The sequence below is a fragment of the Acinonyx jubatus genome, chromosome D4, assembly GCF_027475565.1.
Source record: "Acinonyx jubatus isolate Ajub_Pintada_27869175 chromosome D4, VMU_Ajub_asm_v1.0, whole genome shotgun sequence".
NCBI lineage: Eukaryota > Metazoa > Chordata > Mammalia > Carnivora > Felidae > Acinonyx > Acinonyx jubatus.
Genome location: NC_069391.1, coordinates 43,142,206 through 43,161,741, shown reverse-complemented (window position 1 = coordinate 43,161,741; position 19,536 = coordinate 43,142,206). Strand labels below are relative to the sequence as shown.

The window sequence follows — 19,536 nt, the reverse complement described above, 5'->3', positions numbered from 1 at the left end:
GCCCCATCAGGACCCCTGCCCATAATTTAAACAGTGGGCTTATTAAATGGTTGGAGCAGTGTTTCTCAAATGTTAAGGTGGGATCGTGTTAAAATGCAGGTTCAGATCCAGTAGGTCTGGGGTGATGCCTAAGCATCTGCATTTCTAACAAACTCCCTGGTGATGCTAACTCTACAGCCCACAGATTACACCTTAGGTCACTATGAGAGCTTGCTAGAAATGTAGGCGCTCAGGTCTCACCCCAGACCTGGTATATCTAAATGTGCACTTTAACAAAATCTCAGAAGTATGTACTTTGAGGAGCACTGGGTAGGAGGGCTGCCTGACTAGCCTGGTAAAGGGACAACTAAATATACTTCCATTTGTTGTTTTGTGGACAGTTTGCTTCATAAACATAGTCTTCAGGGGTGTATGTGTATGCGTGTGTTTGTAGCTGTGTGTGTGTGTGTGTGTGTGTGTGTGTGTGTAAGAAGAATGAGGAGAAACTCACTGTTTTGAATACAAATGCCTGATGGTGACAATGACCAGGTCTATTGTTCTGAATTGATTTGGAGAGCACAGCGCCCAGAACCCAGAAGGTTCCCAGTAAATAACTTTCCATAAATGCCAGATGGAATGGGGCTGCTGCTAATGGCTGCTGCAGCCTCACGCAGAAATGCTTCTTTGGCTAAAGAAAATGTAACACTAGCAACAACACGGTTGTTATTCTCTGTCCTTGTCCAGTCTCCAGAAAGGAAAGAACAAGTCATAAGTTTTGCCCCCTGGGTAGAACTATAATAAAATTTTATGCTATGAATAGTGTCTACTACAATGCTGGTTCTCAATAAATATCTGAAGCCAACTGCTCATTCAATCAATGGACATTTATGAAAGACTTTGTATGTGCCAGACTCGAAGCTAGGCACCAGGGACCCAGAGCTGATGAAAACTTGGTGTCTGCCTTTGAAAATTCCACAATTTGCTGTCTAGTTTGAGGTTAGTTTATCAGCTTTTGCTTTTTAAGCTACAAAGTGAAATGCATCAACATGGATAGTGATGTGACTTCTTCACAGGATTATTCCAGTTAGGAATGCAAAGGGTACTGAAGAGTGAGGTCTCATGGAAAGAGAAAAATGGAAACCCAAATAAACAGCATAAAATTGACAGGAGCTCCATGTGTTCTCCATATTTTCTGCTTAATAGATCAATTATAGCAATAAAACATGTGCACTATAAAAATATGCACAGAGAATTCGGCCAGCCTGCAAGGGAATGTTGACAAGGTAACTAAGCAACACTGGCAAGGAAAGTTCTTATTTTTCTTTTCCTCTTGATGTCTTCTGCCTTATTAGTTGAAAATTCAAAGTGTCCTTGCCAGGATGAGGAAGAAATGAAGCAATTCTCCCATTCACTCTGGAGAGATCCATCTTTCTAGGTGTGACCACCTCTAAAGAGATGTTGGTAGTACAGAAGGGTGGGCAGGACAGAAAGGAGAGAAACCAAAGCTGGTATTAGTTCGGGGAAAGAAGTTCACTATCTCATCTACAGGATGGAGGACTCCTGGCAGGACCAGCCGGCAGGGCGATTCACCATAGGAAGGTAAGGGAAATGCCCCAGAAGTGCCCCACATGAAGGAGGTTTCATGTCATTTTCATTGCTGGGGTCCCAGGAGCTTGGATGGTGCCTGGCACATAGCCAACTTCACTGAATATTTGCTGAATGAACAAAGAGGTGACAGTAAATGAAAAACCCTTTGCATCAAAGTGAAATCATGGAAGTAAAAACAAATTGAACCTCCTGCACTGTAGTTTTTTGGGGACGCCACCTCTATCTGTAAGCTCAGTGTCAACTCACTGAGGTCTGACATTACCAGCTGCTGGGCCGCTCTGAAGCATTCTCTCCTGAAAGATAAAGACATCTGTCCAACTTCTCTCTCAAATGGACTGCTCTTTTCCCATGTGTTACCTAAAAATTCCAGCTCTCCAGAATTGAAGAATGACTAGCTTGATCTCTCATCTTTCCACCATTTTTCTCTTTATGACTGGAATAGTACATGGAACTCTTTTATGACACCCCAGAAACGGAATAAAAGTACTTAAGGTTTTTACTTTAAAGGAGTGTGTGAATGAAATGAGTATCATCTGACCTTCCTAGGCTCCAATAACAGACACGCCTAAAAATGTGATTCCATCAACCTTTTTGTACCATTTTATTTCTGCCTACTCAATAAGTGCTGTCTTTGCTCACAAGGCAGCCCAAAATCAGAGAGATTCCTGTCTGAGAAGCAGCTCTGTTGTTGTTTTCTTCCCCCAACTAATATACCTCCCCAACTTCAAGCCACCATATCATTGCATTTTAGATTAGTTGGGAGAAACACACTTGCCTCATTTTAATCTTCAAAGACATGCATGATTTCCGAGTTTCCAAATGGCCATGCTATTTCTGAACCATATGAAGTCAGTATAAGCAGGTACAGCCCTATGGAAGTCTGTCACACGACCCTCCCTGTCATTTCTGACATTTCCTCCCTCTTCAGCATCAACATTTAAGTTACCCTCTTATTGGTTCAGTCACTTATTTATTCAGTCACCAGCACAGACATTCTACCATTAGAAATGGGAGTAAATGTTCTGAAGAGGAAAACATCACATGCAACCTTGTGCACCACAATGACAGCAACAGCAGTGATCGATCAATGTATGGGTGGCTACAGCAGAGACCTGTAATGGTTCACCATTCACTCACAGACATAGTGACGTCACCATTCAGAAGAGGATGCTTGGTGGGGAGAAAAAGTGAAAAGGGTAGAAGGATAAAAGTGGGTAGGATTTATTTGGTGTGGTTTAATTCATGACATTTTTAGGTTCTGCTGAAGAAAAGACAGACTTAAAAAAAATGTTTTCTTAAAGGGAATAACATTCTCCTAAATATAGGCCTTCTGGAGCCCAGGAGAGATTGGCTCAGATTCCCAGTAATGAGGAAGATGGCAAATCTTTGATCCAACCTTGGACAGAATGGATTCAATCCTGAGGCAGTTAAAAAAAAAATAGTGAAGGTAAAATTATTAGAAGATAAATGCTCAGTTGACCCATTAAGTATTTATGAAAGACATCCTAATTATTTTATTAATTTTTTAAAGGGGAGAAAAACTCCAACTCAGTAACCACTTGCGGTATTATTTCCAGATCTTTGCACTGGCTAAAAATATTTCTAGTTAAAAAAAAATCGACATAGGATTTGAGGACCCAATACCTAAGGCATGTAAAAATAAGGAAACGGGGGATAGGAGGGAATGACAGCTACTATAATAGCTGAAATTTAAAAATTAAGGCAGTTTTTTTTTCATTTTTAAATTTAATTTTTAACATATAGTATACTAAATTACATTTTCAGATTTTTATTCAGAGTTTTTTAACCCATTTTGTGCCAGTTTCAGAAAGTTGTGTCCTTTAAGTAAGTTTTCCATTTCATCTGTTTGTTGAATTTATTGACATGAAGTTTCATAATATTCCCTTATTATTCTTTAAATGTCTACAAGACTTGCAATGATAACCTTATTTTGATTTCAAATATTGTTAATTTGTATTCTGCTTCTGCTATGGACTGAATGTGTGCCCCAAAAATTCATATCTGAAACTCTGACCCCCAATGTGATGGTATTAGGAGGTGGGGCCTTTGGGAGGTAATTAGGTTTAGATGAGATTATGGGGGTGGAGCACAATGGTGGAATTAGTACCTTTATATGAAGAGGAAGAAACACCAGTGCTTACTCTCTCCGCTGTGTGAGGACACAGCGAAAAGGCAGCCATCTGCAAACCAGGAAGAGCGCTCTTACCAGAAGCTAACCATGCTGCAATGGACTTCCAGCCTCCAGAACTGTGGGAAATAAATTTCTGTTGTTTAACTCAAAAAAGAAAAAAATTAAGGCAAGTAGAATATAGATTTTGCTTGTTAAAGCACAGGTGAATACCAGCTGGTGTGATGTCACTCAGAACCCCTATCAGATACTGGGATAAAGGTCATTGTCAATTACCATTTCCTTCTTTCTCTTTGAGACAGGGTATGACAATTCATTCTTGGAAAAGTCTTCCTTTAAAGGAAAAATGTACAAATTCAAGGAAGTTGGTTCCTGTAACTGTCAACAGACTTATTTACTCTTAGCCACGCTAAGTGAATTTGAGTCTCAGGATCTGGAAAATTTTTATACCCGGAACTATGGGAACTTATGTATGACATCTGGGACCACTGCAAGAGATCTTTGAAGGGGAGCAGAGAGAACAAAATGGGCTAGAAGACTGTAAATTGGAAAATACAGTTCTAATTTTCAAACAATACTATTTTTAGCTTGGGGAGATGGGTAAAAGTGAGACCAACTGCAGGCAAGATTTAGAGCAATATAACTCAATAGCTAAGAGCACAGCATCTACAGGTTGCTGATCATTTGAAAGGGCATATGTAAAATGTTTGGAACACAGTAAGCACTGAGTAATCTGGTCTGCGATTACCATCATCATCCTTTGAATCATATTATGATGCTAGTTTTAACAGAGAGTCAGATTCTTGAGAGGCCAAACAGCTTCTAAGATAGATCTTAGAATGCTTAAAATTCTATTCGACCTAACTATGTAACAGTAACAATAACTAATATTTATTTTGCAATCTATTTTAATTTTTTTAACAGTTCTATGAGTTAGGTATTATTATTATCCGCGTTTTACACTTAGAGAAACTTGAGACACAGTGAGATTAAAACTTTGTCTCAGGTCATAGAACTTGTAAGTAGGCACGCTGACTCCAAAATTCTAACTTTAATTAAGACTGCTTCTCTAGACATTTTGGGTAGTTCACAACAACAACAACAACAACAACAAAATGAAAAACAAACAACAAATAAACAAAACAAAAACAGAGGAACTCCTAGGGCAATTTCCTCTAACAGAGGAACTTTCTAGGTTAGGGAAAGGGATGGGAGAAACAAATACTTAGCCCTATGTACCTGGTCATGTGCCACTACCAAAGCCTTGTATTTCTTGAACCTTTGTGGTTTAGATTCAGAAGAGCTGATTCTGACTGGCAATGACTCTGACTAGCTATGTCTTTGGACAAGACACCCTTTTTTAGCCTCAGTTTTGCTTTAAAGATAACAGCACTTATCTCTCAAGATTACTGTAAAAATTAAAGAGATAGTGAAATCACTTCATCAATGGAAAATCATTATGCAGTATGGGCACAGGGACTAATGACAATGAGAACCACAACTGATGACAGAACATGAAGAAATTTCATGAAGTCAGGGAAAATGATTCCATTCAAATATGTGTTTATGAGTAAGAAACAGGGCAAGGGAATAGGGATGATGGGAGCCCTGCATAAGAGGAAACAAATCAAATGCTTCCTTCTTGCTCAATTTGGATAGACTTCTGATTCTCAGGCAAAAAGAAATAGTAATCTAAGTGATTTGATGATACATCAATATTCTCCTACATCTATAGCCTGGTTAGCTCAATACTGTAAGATAGCTCCAGTGTTTCTGCATATAATACAATCTAGTGCATTATTAGGGCAAATTATATCCGTCCTGCCTTCCCAGTAATCCTTCACTTTTGAGAACTGAGTATTAAAGCTCCTCATTTTACCTTCAAAATGCTTTACATTTAATACAACACATCAGATTACAACTCAGCTGTGACCTCTGCTAGAGTGATCCTGCTGGAGGATTCAACTGCACCCTCAGAAACTCTCAAGAGAGAAAAGACAACCATCTACCTGTGGGCTTTTCAACTGGCCTTGGTGAAAACAGATGGATATAGAGGGTAAGACAGAGATAAAACTGAGACAAATAATTAATGATGCCATCCTCTCTACATGTCTGAACATTCCACAACTGAAAAAGAGGTCTGAAGTAAAATGGAATCAAACAAGTAATTGAAAAGGATATGGGCACATGGAGGACTGTGCCACACCCTACCTCTACAGTCAGAAAGATACAGTCTTGAGTCCAAACTCTACCCCTCAACTGGTTACCCTCCTCAGTTAAACACTGTCTCTGTGTTTCAATTTCTCTTTGAATCAATGAGGGCAGGAGTATCAATATCACAGTGTGTTTGGGGCTAAGTGGGAAAATGTACTAAAGATGGGCAAATGTCAAGTGTTATACTTATTAATCCAGACTTGTTAGGTTTCAGGTGGCTTCGTGATCATGCGGGATCCCAACCATAATCTGATCTGTTCTTTGACTTCTTTCTTGTAAGAGCTGAGCATCTGACCCTAAAATATATAAACTCTTGGAAAATTTGGGAGCAGAGTTCTGTTCTCCCACTTCTGGATTTTATGAGGAAGAATCTTCCCTAGGTACACAATTGGTCTTTCTCTTTTTACTAACGTTGGCTAGGGGAAGTGGAAGGAGTAATTAATTGGTAAATTTTACCAGTATCAATTGGGCATGCTCAGCTGGCTCATCCAGCTCTTGGGAGCTGCCTGCCTTCAAGGAGTGTGCTATTTGCGGTTTCCCCAACTTTCTGAATGGAGGAAGCCTGCTCTCTCCAGTGCTGCATGGGAAAATGTGAGTAACTCTGGGGTGTATTAGCAGGCTCATTTGGCTAACAGACCTAGAGATTTGTCTTCCATTCTGGCTTCCGTAAGCTGATATCTGTTTTTGTTGTTGTTGTGTTAACTTCTTCAGAAGCCATGTAGAGAAGAGTGGCATTATTTGTGTATTGGGGGCCATCCTGGAGACCCCAATATTAGGTTGTGCAGCCTGGTTTGCAAAGGTAGCTGGGTTTTGGTAGAGACTCATTGCGACATCAATTCAAGGAGAGCCCTATACAAGATACAACTTAAAATTTATCTGCAGGAAGTCTGTGCCTACATACCAGGCACATAGTCTTCTCCAGGGTTTTCTCAGACAAGAGAGATAACCCAGTCACAGGGAGCATCTGTCTCAGTTACTGTTCAGCTGCAGGCATAAAGAGAATGCTCAGGGGGCCTGGGTCGCTCAGTTGGTAGAGCACGTGACTCCTTGTCTAGGATTGTGAGTTCAAGCCACACAGCCCCATGTTGGGCATAGGGCTTACTTAAAAAAAAAATACAAATTTTTAAAAAGAAGTCATCTAAATTCACTTAAAAATAAACTTCCTGGGGTGCCTGGGTGGCTCAGTTGATTAAGCATCCAACTCCTGATCTCAGCTCAGGTCATGATCTCCTGGTTCATGAGACTGAGCCTCACATCCGGCTCTGCGTTATCTCTATCTCCTCTCTCCCCCCCTCCCCAGCTCATGTGAATGTGTGTGCACGCACACGCTATCTCTCTCACAATAGGTAAACTTAAAAAAAAAAGAGTGAGAATGCTCAGAACAGAGTACCCCCTCATCTGTGAGGTGTTTATAAACCTTCCCCAATAGTCAGTGAGCAGCAGACTTTATAGTCCCATGCTGTATGTGGCTACTGTTCAGGAACATATCACCAGTGTTCTCCATGGGTAATCTAGAAACTTCAACCCAGATAAGGCCTCTTCTTTGCCAAACACATTTGGCACAAATTTCTCTCTGAGTTAAATTTAACCTCTGGTATAAAGTAAGGGGAGAAAGGTGGAGAAAGAAGGGGGAAAAAGAAGGAGAGGCCAATTATCATTGTCCTGTGACTTCCGCCTCTTGTACATACCTCTCTCGCACACACACATATCTTGACCTCACACTATACTCCTGAGCTCACATGTCTGGCCCCTCCATCAGTCTGTGAGGGTGGGATCACACCCTAGACTTTACTGCAGTTTGAGTACCTAACACAGGACCCAGCACAAATAAGAAGTTATTAGTTTTGCAGTTGAACTGTGTATCTAAGTGATGGCTAATCAAATACTGCACCCATGAACAGTTGTTTCTCCAGTGGAGAGGGCAATGCTCCCGGAATCAGGATGGCATGATCAACGAGCACTGGGTGTTGTATGGAAACCAATTTGACAATAAATTTCATATTAAAAAACAAACAAAAAAAGAAAGCTTTTCAGAAAACAGAGATACTTGACACAAGGTCAGCAGCAGCCACTGGACACGTGGTTCCCCAGGCCAATCTAAACAGCTCACAGGTTTTCATTTTCCAGCATTCACTAAAAAAGTCAGGTCCTTTGGAACTATGTCCAGCCTTAAAAGAATGTTTAAAAATTCATGGTAGATCTTTGTAAAGATCTTTGCATAGTGTTACAAAAATCTCTACCTGTGTGCTTTGTTTAAAAAGTAAGTTTAAAATATATAGCTCAAAGAAAAAATAATGGGGAAGAAAAGAGGTCAATCAGCTTGGGTAATTTTTTTCTAATGGAAGAAGAAAATGTATCCTATTACCTTCTTTGGTGCAAACTCTGCTTCTGTGACTTTGATGTCCATCCCCAGGCCTCTGTTACATCCATCCTTGTCCACTTTGTACCCCTTCACACTGGGTCCTGGCAGCAGGCATTGTGGCCCCTTACCTGTGTCCCCACCATCCTGCAGAGTACCAAGGAATTCACTTTCCTCAAGTATGATCCTGCTACCCACCTGTGTGTATGTTAGGAGGCTTGTAAGCAAGATCATTGCTGATATGATTTTACAGCAGGAAGAACCCTCAAAAATCACTTAATTCAACTTCTTTTTTTTTTACATTTTATTAGATATTATTTATTATTATTTAGATTATATGTGTGTGTGTTCAATGCAACCTCTTAATGTATTAAATACAAAAACAGAAACAGACATGCCTCATATCCAGAAAAGTGAGGTGAGAACCACAGTTAGAACAGTCTAGGGCTAAAAGCAAAGTCTGAACCCTGAGGCCAGTGTTCTTTTCACAAAGCCATGAGTCTCTTCAATGGTTAAGCAAAGCTGACACCTAAGCACCCTTCAAAAGGGCCCCCAAATTATTATATTATTATATTATATATATTATATAAGTTTGTTTGTTTGTTTGTTTGTTTATTTATTTATTTATATTTTAATCCCCCGGTGGTGGATTTAGGTGGTTTTTAAGGCTTTTATTTTTTTAAGCAAGACAGGCCATTTCTCCCAAATAAAACCTTATGTGGAACCCAATTATAGAAAAATAGATAAAAATTCTCTCTTCTGTGGTATAAGCAGGGAGAAGGACACTCACTCTTAGTCTACCCCTCCCAACAGGCACAGAAACCTCCCTGAGGACCTTCAGGTTTGGCTCTATAGAGCAGACAGTGCACCAGGCCGCTAATGGCCACTGCACCTGTCAGTGACTAAATCTCTGCCCTGGCCTTTCCTCGGCTGGCCCGCCTGCCATCATCCTTCTTCAGTTTTTAAGGCCTAGACATCTGCTACCACCTCCAGGCCGGCTCTCCTGACCACACTGTTAGGAGGTGACCCTGTCTCCCCTTTGCTACAAAGCTCTGAATATTTAACCCTTCCACTGCACCAAAACAGTCTGAATCATTTGTGATTCTCATGCTCTCCTCCCCTTCTGACCCACCTATGGTCAGGGCCCACCCACCCATCTGGGAGCCCCTGAGTTTCCATCAAATCAGACTTCAAACACAAGCCATCACTCAGGTGAAGTTTCAACCCACCTCTTTACCTTCCCTCCTGACCCTTCCCTAATCTGGCTTGGTTTATACTCATTCTTATTAAGTTCCACTTAACAAGTTCCACTTGTTGCTTCTCAACAAATATTTATGAGTTCCACTCACTCTGCTTGAGTTCAACACTCTTCCCCCAGCACCGCCTCCCGTTTGTTCTTTCTCCCCTCTAGAGCTCTGGGGTCTCTGGTAGAAGGTGAATGGTTGCTGAAGAAAAAAAATACACCCCCTACTCACCCAGAGCCATCTGTCCACTGACTATCAAGTTCCCCCTGGACCTCCTAGGGACCATCATAAATGACAGAAGACCAAAATCACCTGGATGTTTGTTCAAAATGCAGACGCTAAGGTCCTGCCCCTCACCTTCAGATGTATGGACTCTGATGCATTCCAACGTTTAAGAACTCCCTAGGACAGGGAGTTTGACACACCAGACCTAGCCTCTCCAGGAGTCCCTGGGCCAAAACTCATTTACTGAGGAGAATGGTCAGGGGAGAAATGTGGCCATCTGGAAAGATGAATGTCCAGCAGTAAAGTGACAGAAAAAGTCCTTAGGAAGAAGGAAGGCTTACCTGAATCACAGTGGAAATAGAGAGGGTGGCCCTTTCCCTGACTGGTCCACCAGCTACACCACCAATGGAAAGCCTGGTCCAGTTAACCACACCCTGCCTGTGTCTATGGGCCCCTCTATTATACAGGCTGGTGGTTAAGTAAATGAGTGTGCTATCAGACAGCCTGGGTTGACTCCCACATCTATCATTTTCAGCACTGTGGACTCCTGAGCTTGTGCAACATTGCTAAACTTCAGTTTCCTCTTCTTTAAAAGGGGATAGAATTAATTCTCTATCACATAGTATTTCTAATAGATTGAAATGCCATTATCCAAATAAAGCATGTAACAGAGCACCAGGCACAAATAGGTCTGTCATAAGCACTGGCTTTTAATTCTTATCATTAACACTGCTTTCTTGAACGCACTCATTCATGTGTGTCCCGTCCCTTCTGGACAGAAAACTCTAGGCTTTCTGCTTTCCCTCTCTTAGAAAAACACTCCTAGTGGATTTCACCTGGCAGGCTTGTGATGGTGACAAAATGAGGCAGTGGGTGGAGAGAGGCTAACAGTGGGTCGGCCACCCTGGAGGTACTCTGCAATCGTCCATGATTAGTGAAAAGGCTGATCCACCTTAGCCATGCCCTGGCTGCCAGGAACAGCAGGCTTTCCCTCATCAGAGCTAATGCTCTGCACCTCCCTCCTGCCACCAGGCAGGGGAGACTTTCTGGAGGGCAGGGGCTTGATTCAGGAAGTGTTTCCAGGGCCCAGAGGGAGAAGTTGGCGGGCAAGCCTGTGCTGATTAGACATTTATGCCTATTATTTGAGCTCTTCTCACAGCAGTGCCAGAAAACTCATCCTGAGTCAATGGGTGCTTTTTTAAATACCAAATATCTCCATTCTGATTTTCTTATGTAAGCACAATGTGTAGACTTGCCAGAAATGTTAAAAATAGACAACCAAAAATCAAAGAGAAAAAACCTTCTCATAGTTTCTAAATCAACCTTGCATGGAAACAGTTACCACACAAAAGTGGGATGGGGGTAATTTTTTCATTCATTTAGGGGAGTGGTTTTTGTTCTTCCTGTTTTTATTCTTTGGATAGTTGTATTTATTTTCCCCCACACTATTCTTTAATGACAAGTGAGGGTGGCCCACTCTTCTTAAAAACAATAAAAGCTAGAGGGGGTGGGGGGTGGGGGGAAGCCTATAAACCTTCCAAAGGCATGGAGAACTTTTGCCCAGAGAAGTGAACTGCTCAAGTAAAGCCATGGAAAACAACTGTGGCCGCAGGCACTGGGCTGAGCCAAGCCCCTGTGGTGAGGACTCACTTTATTTCTGGTCCAAGCACAGAGTCCAGGAAGCCACATCCACTGACTTCCTTTTCATTTAAGATTCTACATTCATCAATATGTCTATTGAGAAGCCTCCATAAGAGATTTCCTCTTTGCTCTAAGAGAGAGGAGGAAAAACAGAAGCACAGTGACCATTCCTAGGAAAACAACACCCACCCAGCAAGAGATCAAAACAGGTGTTTGCTACTACCTCCTACTCTATTTCCTTCTAACTGCATTTTATTCTTTAAAAGAAAAAAAAAGGCAACTCACTGAGTTTTATTAGTGTTTGATTTTATATAAGTGCCAGATGACTCAAATTCCTTTTGGAAGAAGGTGGTGTAAGAATCTATAAAAACTCTGATAAGCAAAACTACAAACATTGCTTCCACCAACTTTAGTCAATTAAAAAAAATTCAAAGGCTTAATATAGTTGAAGACTGAAAAATTCAGAGTTCCACAAAGACAAAGCTGTCATATTAAAAAAAAAAAAGAAGAAAATCTAACAGCCACTTTAGCACATGTCAAATGCAGATTTTTATATAACTGATCAAGATACAATCATTTGCAAATATTTATATTTTAAATCACAAGATGGCTGTTTCCCCACTCCAGAGATTGTGAGTGATTATATAGTGAGCTGATCCTTGTTTGGTCTCCCCTAATTTTCCCTAACCCACCGTGGCTTCTAGAAAAAGACAAAAACCAACAGACCAAGCCAGTGGAGCCAAGGAGCCCTGATTTATTTCAGTTTTGAAAGGGTACTACAGTCAGATTCTCTTTTCTGTAGGGAATGCAATCCCCACCACTGGGCTAGCTGTCCTGCACAGAATACACGTTTTTCTCATCTAGTGAAGTAATCTTGTGAAACGTGAGCACAACCTGTGAAGGCGTCTGGGGGAGAGCAGAGGCGGAATGCGAGGTCGTGCTGGGACACGGAGTCATTCCACCTTCGGCAAGCCTCGCTCGCTCACTCGCTCTCTCAGCACTAGGCTTGCAGGAGGGCCCAGACAGGAAGGAGGCAGGGCCTTGACCTTCAACATTTCCAGTAAGCAAAGCTTTCCATGCTGGCATCACAAGCCGAGATGGAAATGCTGCCCTGAGAGTGAGGTCCCTAAACTGATCCGTATCAGAGAGGACCCTGTGGCTTCTCGGGGCAACACGGGGACCAGAAGGTGGAAAATGGGGGCAGAGTAAAGGGAATTCCAGATCCTTCTCCACCCAAAGGGCTAGCCACAAACTGGAAAAGTAGATGATGGCCTCCATCAACATGATCCCTCAACATCATCATCTTACTCCAGTTCCCCCTAACCCCACCTTGTTCACAAGAGGAAGGCATCCTGGCATCCATTTGGTAAGATGCCAACACAGCCTGAGCTTTCCAGCTAGGCACCTGACCTGATTGCAGCCACAGACTCTTGGAAGACCAATCCTTTCATTTTTATAATAGTCTAGCTTTAGGATGTATTTAATTTTCTAAAGCCACCTCAAATTGTGTGGGAGGGAGACAAAGTAATTCTAATGATAATCTGCATTTCCTCCAACCATATCCCAGTAAACATAAGCAGGTCCTTGTAAGTAAAGGTGCTTTCTGACTAATAAAGAAATAAACATACACCTCATTATTCCATGGCCTACCAGAAACTCCTGAGGACTGAAGATTTAGAAGAAATGATTCAAGTGGATTTTCCCTAGACCTCATCAGCCCAACCTACCTCTCTCTGATATTACTTTTTCATCCTCCTCACCAAGGCTGGCTGGAAACACCTCACCCAAGCCAGGAAATGAGTTAAGGCAATGACATTTTTTTTTTTAATGGCACAACCCAGGTCTGCATACCCTAGACTAGGTGCCATGATGATGGGGATGGCATGTACCTGCTGGTTAGAACCTTTCTATTCTTTCTGTTACAAGACCCGCAGTTATTTCCTGTTCTGGGAAATTTTGGAGAGGCAAGAAAAAGAAGACAGCAAGGGAAGAGATGCTCATGACAAAATCTGCCAAAGCCCCTTTGAGGATCTACAATCTCTCCTTCTTAGGAAATAGCAAACAGTCCTTTCAAAATGCGCCTTGAAATCTGGAGCAAAGCTTTTAAAAAGAAATCTCATGTCACACTTGAAAATTTAAAATACGCGTAACGTTTCCCTTAGCAAACCCACCTTAACAATCTATCAAAGGACACATGTAGTGGACTATTGTGACAAGTAGATTGCTAGGAGGGTCCCCAATGATTTCTGCCTCCTGATATCTATGCCTCTTGAATCATCCCCTCTGTCTGAGTAAGGGCTGGACCTAGTGATTTACTTCTAGAGAATAAGACTTGGCAAGAGAGATGGGGAGCACTTCTGAGATTAGGTTATAGAAGATTGATTTGTCTTGCTTTCATATTCTTTCACTCTCTCTTGCCTGCTCACTTTGACGAAGCCAGCTGCCATGTGGTGAGCTCTTCTTTGAGGAAGTCCACATGACAAGGAACTGAAGGTGTCTTCCAGTCAGTAGTCAGAATGAAGGCTCTCAGACCAACTGTCCACCAAGAACTGAAACCTTCCAACAACCATTGAGTAAGCTTAGGAGGAGATCCTTCCACATTCCACCCTTCAGATAACCGCAGCCCCAGCTTACCCTTTGGTTACAGCCTTGTGAGAGATCCTGAATTGGAGAACCCAGCTAAGCTGTGCCCTGATTCTTGACCCAAAGAAACTGAAAGACAATATATGTTGTTGTTTTTGAGCCACCAAATTTTGGAGTATTTTGTTATGCAGTAAGAGTAAATAATGTGGCTTTTAAGCATCAGTATTTGCAATTGCACACAAAAAAGGAAAACAACCCAAAAGTCCATTCAGGGGGAGCTAGTTCAATCAAGAGTGGTATATCCATATGAGAAACATTAGGCAGCCCTCAAAATATAATGAGATCAAAATTTTGTATTGAGATGGAAAGATTAGTCCACAAAACTTAAAAAGCAAGTTGCAAAACAGTGTGAAACTTCTAAACATGTCAAACATCCAAATTTCCATTCCTGTAAATTCCACGCAAGCTCTGTATCCACTGTTCCCATCTCCAAAACTAGCAACTCGAGTTACCTAGTTGCTCCAGGCAAACAAACAAAAGCAAAGGGCAAAATATACACAATGAGTGAGAGAAAGAAGAGAGACTGTTCTACTCTCCTCTTTCCCTTCACTCCGGTCTCTAAGCTCTGTAAAGTCTTCCCATTACAGTCGCTATAAAACCAAATTTGCTATGTTGGTTCACAAAGACATAATTTACAGATCTGGTCTCTGGATACTTTTCCTTCGTCTATAATTCTTCCTCTTACTTACCTGCTCTATCCACGTTGGCCTTGATGTTTCTATAACACACCAAGTTCACTATCATTTCAGGGCTGCATTAGGTTGCTAGGGCTGCCATAACAAAGTACCACAGACTGGATGGCTTAAATAACAGAAACTTATTGTCTCATGGTTTTGGAAGCTAGAAGTCTAAAATCAAGGTGTTAGCATAGCTGTGCTCCTTTTGAAGGAGCTATGGAAGGATCTATTCTATGCCTCTCTCCTTGCTTCTGGCATTTTGCTAGCAATCTTCGATGTTCCTTGGCCTGCAGACACATCACCTCAGTCTCTGACTTTATCTTCACATGGTGTTCTTGCTGTGTGTGTGTCTGTCTCTAAACTTCCCCTTTTTAAGAAGACATCAGTCTTAATGGATTAGGGGCCCATCCTACTCCAGTATGACCTCATCTTAACTGATTATGACTGAAATGGCCCTATTTCCAAATTAGGTCACGTTCTGAGGTACTAGGGCTTAGGACTTCTATATATGAATTTGGGAGAGACATCATTCAACCCATAACAAGACCCTTTGCAATCACTGTTCCCTCTTCCTGGAAAGTTCTCCACCCAGTGTGGTTGCTCTGAGGATACACCTCACATAAGGAGCATAACTGGCCAATAGTCGCAGCTGCTGTGCTCTGAAATCCATTTCTACTTTTGTGCCAAAGCCACGATTCCCACAATCTACTCCTAGTCAGTGGCTGATCATGGCAAGGGTACTATAAGGCAAGCTTGTTCCTGGGAGATGAAAAATTCACCTGACAGGTGTCTTTGGCTCAAGGACTCTCCCACAGCCTTGCCAAACACCCTAGAATGCTTCTACTCCATCTTCCTTCCTCTCCTCTGTCTTTCACTTGGGGTTCGACCTGAGTCACAATCTGAGGGCTCTCTTCCAGGCTGCCACCAGCTCCCTCCCCATTTTCTTTTGAAGTTGGAGAAGAGTACTCAAAAGGGCCATGCACTTTGTTGGATGCTCCACTGTAGCTGACTTGAAATTCTTAATATGTTATTTATGAAGAAGGGGACCCACATTTCATTTTGTACTGAATACTGGTTTGGTTCACAGGGGTTGCCTTAATAAATTTATTGAAAAGCTAATCCATGACTTGGTTATGCTTCCTGTGGGGGCCCGGGATGCTACCCCAGATATCAGCATGACTCTTCACCACTTCATGTAAGCCTCTGGTCAAATGTCATCTCCTCAGAGAGGCATCTTTTGCCTTCCTAAGTAAAGCACACTTGATCCAACCCAGTCTCCCTCTCTCTCTTCCCCATTATTCTGCCTTAGTTTTTTTCATAACTCTTATCTGATTTTACTGTACCTTTTTATTGTTTGTTTTGTCTTTCCCTTGAAAATGTAAACTATAAAGGGACAAAGACTTTTTGTTTGTTTCTTATTATACCCCCATACCTATAACAAAGCCAGGCACATGATAGGTAGTCAATAATTAGTTTGTGAACAAATTATTTATAAAAAAAAATGTCATACTGAACTCACCCAGCTCCTTATTCAGTTCTAAATATACAAAAAATGTAGCCCAATGTGAACCTCTTGAGAATGTACTTCACAGACCTAGACAATACAACTGTTTTTGTTTTTGTTTAAAAGACAGGCCAGAAATGAGGACAGACTCCAAAGCCAAAGTAGTAGGCATGACAGTAAATACTGCGATCCCTCAGAGGTGAGTTGAATCTGAATACAGCTGGGGCCAGGGCAGGTATTTTATTTTTTTTTATTTTTATTTATTTATTTTTTATTTTTTTTCAACGTTTTTTATTTATTTTTGGGACAGAGAGAGACAGAGCATGAATGGGGGAGGGGCAGAGAGAGAGGGAGACACAGAATCGGAAACAGGCTCCAGGCTCCGAGCCATCAGCCCAGAGCCTGACGCGGGGCTCGAACTCCCAGACCATGAGATCGTGACCTGGCTGAAGTCAGACACTTAACCGACTGCGCCACCCAGGCGCCCCAGGGCTGGTATTTTAATGTCCAGGTAAGGACAGGTGACATGGACCTGGGACTGTGCAAGGTAGGATTAATAAAATGAAAATAGGGCCAGAAAAACTACCACTGATCCCTAGTAGCTCAGGGAAGAGGCAAGTAAGTGTGTATTCTGCCCCAGTCTCAGGGTGAAAAAAAAATGTATCTAATGAAACAACAAGACACCAAGTCTGTGGCATGCACAAGTATGTGGCCTAAATTTACATTGTTTATATTGTGCAAGAATCCAGAGTTTCTAAATCACCATAAAAATGTTCCCAGGACCAGAGAAGTCTGTGTAGAAATAAACTCAAACTGCTCTGTAGAAATATTTTCCTAACTCAGGACTCACAAGACTCCCTCAGATTAAATAATTCCTGTTGAACAAACAAGACAAACAACCAGAGGGAGAGGCCACATTCACAATAAGCATAAGAATTAGCACCCCAAGAGCTGGTGGTAATAGAATAATGTGATGGATATATAAGCTAATTATATTTATTTTTTAAATAACAGATGGAGTAAAAACTATTAAAAAAACCCTCTATTAAAAAAGAAAGGCAAGATTTTTAAGAAAAAAAGAATTTTAAGCATTAAAAATGTAACATTAAATTGAATATTAGATATAGCTGAAAAGAGAATTAGTATCGTGGAAAATGGGTATGAAGAAATTAATCATAATGTAGCAGAGAGAGAAAAAAGGAGATAGAAAAATATGAGAGGTTGTAAGACATGAAAAGTAGATTGAGAAAATAAAATACACATTTAATTGGCATTCTATGAGGAAGGAGTAGGAAACTGTGAGAGAAGCAATACTGAAATGATAATGGCTGAAAATTTAACAGAATTAAAGTAATGCCTATACTCTTTATTTGAAACATCACAAGTCTCAAGCAAGATTCAAAAGAAACACACACACACACACACACACACACACACACACACACACACACACCTGGACACCACTGTGGTAAAATGCAGAATACTGAACCAAGTTGTAAAAGAGAAAGTTGTAAAAGCAACCAGAGAGAAAAAGATAGGTTACCAACCAAATAATGTCAATAAGATTAACAGCAGACTTTTAATCAGGGCCATAGGGGCCAGAAGATAATGGAATAACATATTCAAAGTGGTAAAAGAAAATAGTTGTCAAATTAATACTCTATATCTAACTGAATTACTGTTCAAACATGGGGCTGAAATAAAGACATATTCCTACAAAAAATAAGAGAATGTCCAATTCACAGATGGCCCCTGAAAAAAATATTAAATAATAATATATTTCAATATGAAGTAAACTGAGAAAAAAAGATAAATGATGATGAGCAAAGAAGCTAATAAACATGATAGTAAATAAGTAAATACCAAATTTTTAAAACGTTTTCTTTTTAAAATTATGGGGTAGTTATAAACAACTCGGAAGTAAAATATTAGGTACAATAATATGGAAGGACAAGTACATTAAAATATTCCAAGGTCCTTGTATTGTTTGGTATGAGAATAGAGATTCTGAATACTTTTTTTTTAATTTAAAGCTAGTCATGCATACTCTAGGGGAAGTGGCAATGGGGATGAGGGAGAAAAAAATGGAATGTGTAACTTCCGAAGTAGTAAAGTGGAGAAAAAGAAAAAAAAATAATACCCAAATAAGACTTATACAGACAAATAAAACTGGAAAGAATGTGCCATTAGCAGATCCCCATTAAAGAAAATTTAAAGAATGTAATCCAAGAAAAAGACAATTGGTCATAGATGTAATACATATAAATGGAGATAAAAGAAGAAATTATGAAGATATAAGATGCAAGATATAAGATCTCATGATATAAGAAAGACTTAAAAGGATACAAAATGGTAAATATATAGATAAATCAATACAAACATTGACTATATAAACAATAAGAGAAACGATGCCTTGTGGTCTTAAAAAGTACATAGATTTCTTTTTAGCACAGGAGTTGGTATGGCATAAACGGGAAGGGTTTTGTCCAGAGGAAGATAAAGATATTAAACACTTTAGAATATGGTACGTTAAAGATACATGCTAGGTAGGGGTGCCTGGGTGGCTCAGTTTTAAGCGTCCAACTTGGGCTCAGGTCGTGATCTTGTAGTTTGTGAATTTGAGCCCCGCATCAGGCTCTGTGCTGACAGCTCAGAGGCTGGAGCCTGCTTCGGATTCTGGGTCTCTCTCTCTCTGCCCCACCCCTGCTCATGCTCTGTCTCTGTCTCTCGAAAATGAATAAATGTTAAAAAAAACTTTTAAAGATACATGCTAGGTTAACCACTGAAAGAATGAAAAGATAATACAACTTTCAAAGTGTACAGGAAAAAAAGTGGAGTGAGAGAACAAACCCAATAAACCCAAAAGAAGACAAGAAAGGAGACAAGAAACATAGAAACTGTAGGACAAATAGAAAGCACAAAAGACTTTGGCAGACATGAATTAAAATATATCAGTAATGATAACAAATGTAAATCCACCAAACGCTCCAGGTAAAAAATGGTAACAAGGTCAAATACCTCCTGGGGCAGGTTAGGCCACATAAATGAGTAAACAGCTGGTATAAGAAAGCAACAACTCAAATGAAATGTCTTCTCAGGGCCAAGGAGGCAATGGGGTGTAGTGGAGCCTGCAGTAAACTGGTGAGTGAATTTGTGTAAAAAAGGCAGCTCTCACAGTTTATTGCCACGTGGGAACACAAACCCAGTGTCATGCAGGTCAACCTTTTCAAACAAAGCTGGAAATCCAGTTTTGTGGCATATCTGATTTTTAAACTCAGGGTACTGATTTTTTT

General features: G+C 40.7%; 1 protein-coding gene and 1 long non-coding RNA gene across 17 annotated transcripts in view; one reads left to right on the top strand and one right to left on the bottom strand.

Moving 5' to 3' along the window:
* Positions 1–19,536, bottom strand: part of MOB3B (MOB kinase activator 3B) — a 219,270-nt gene that overhangs the window by 145,153 nt on the left and 54,581 nt on the right. For 3 of the 13 annotated variants that reach the window (XM_053205020.1, XM_053205017.1, XM_053205018.1), the window contains exon 3: positions 13,846–13,975. The exons of the other annotated variants lie outside the window; for them this stretch is intronic. The gene's annotated coding sequence lies outside the window, so the exon portion shown is untranslated. The remainder of the gene's footprint in view (positions 1–13,845; positions 13,976–19,536) is intronic. 13 annotated transcript variants of the gene reach the window in all.
* Positions 1,238–19,536, top strand: part of LOC113593653 (uncharacterized) — a 70,689-nt gene continuing 52,390 nt past the window's right edge. For 2 of the 4 annotated variants that reach the window (XR_008291147.1, XR_008291146.1), the window contains exons 1-3: positions 1,238–1,578; positions 5,651–5,792; positions 16,370–16,442. This is a non-coding gene — a long non-coding RNA (uncharacterized LOC113593653). The remainder of the gene's footprint in view (positions 1,579–5,650; positions 5,793–16,369; positions 16,443–19,536) is intronic. The other 2 variants (XR_008291145.1, XR_003413931.2) reach the window with 1 other exon arrangement.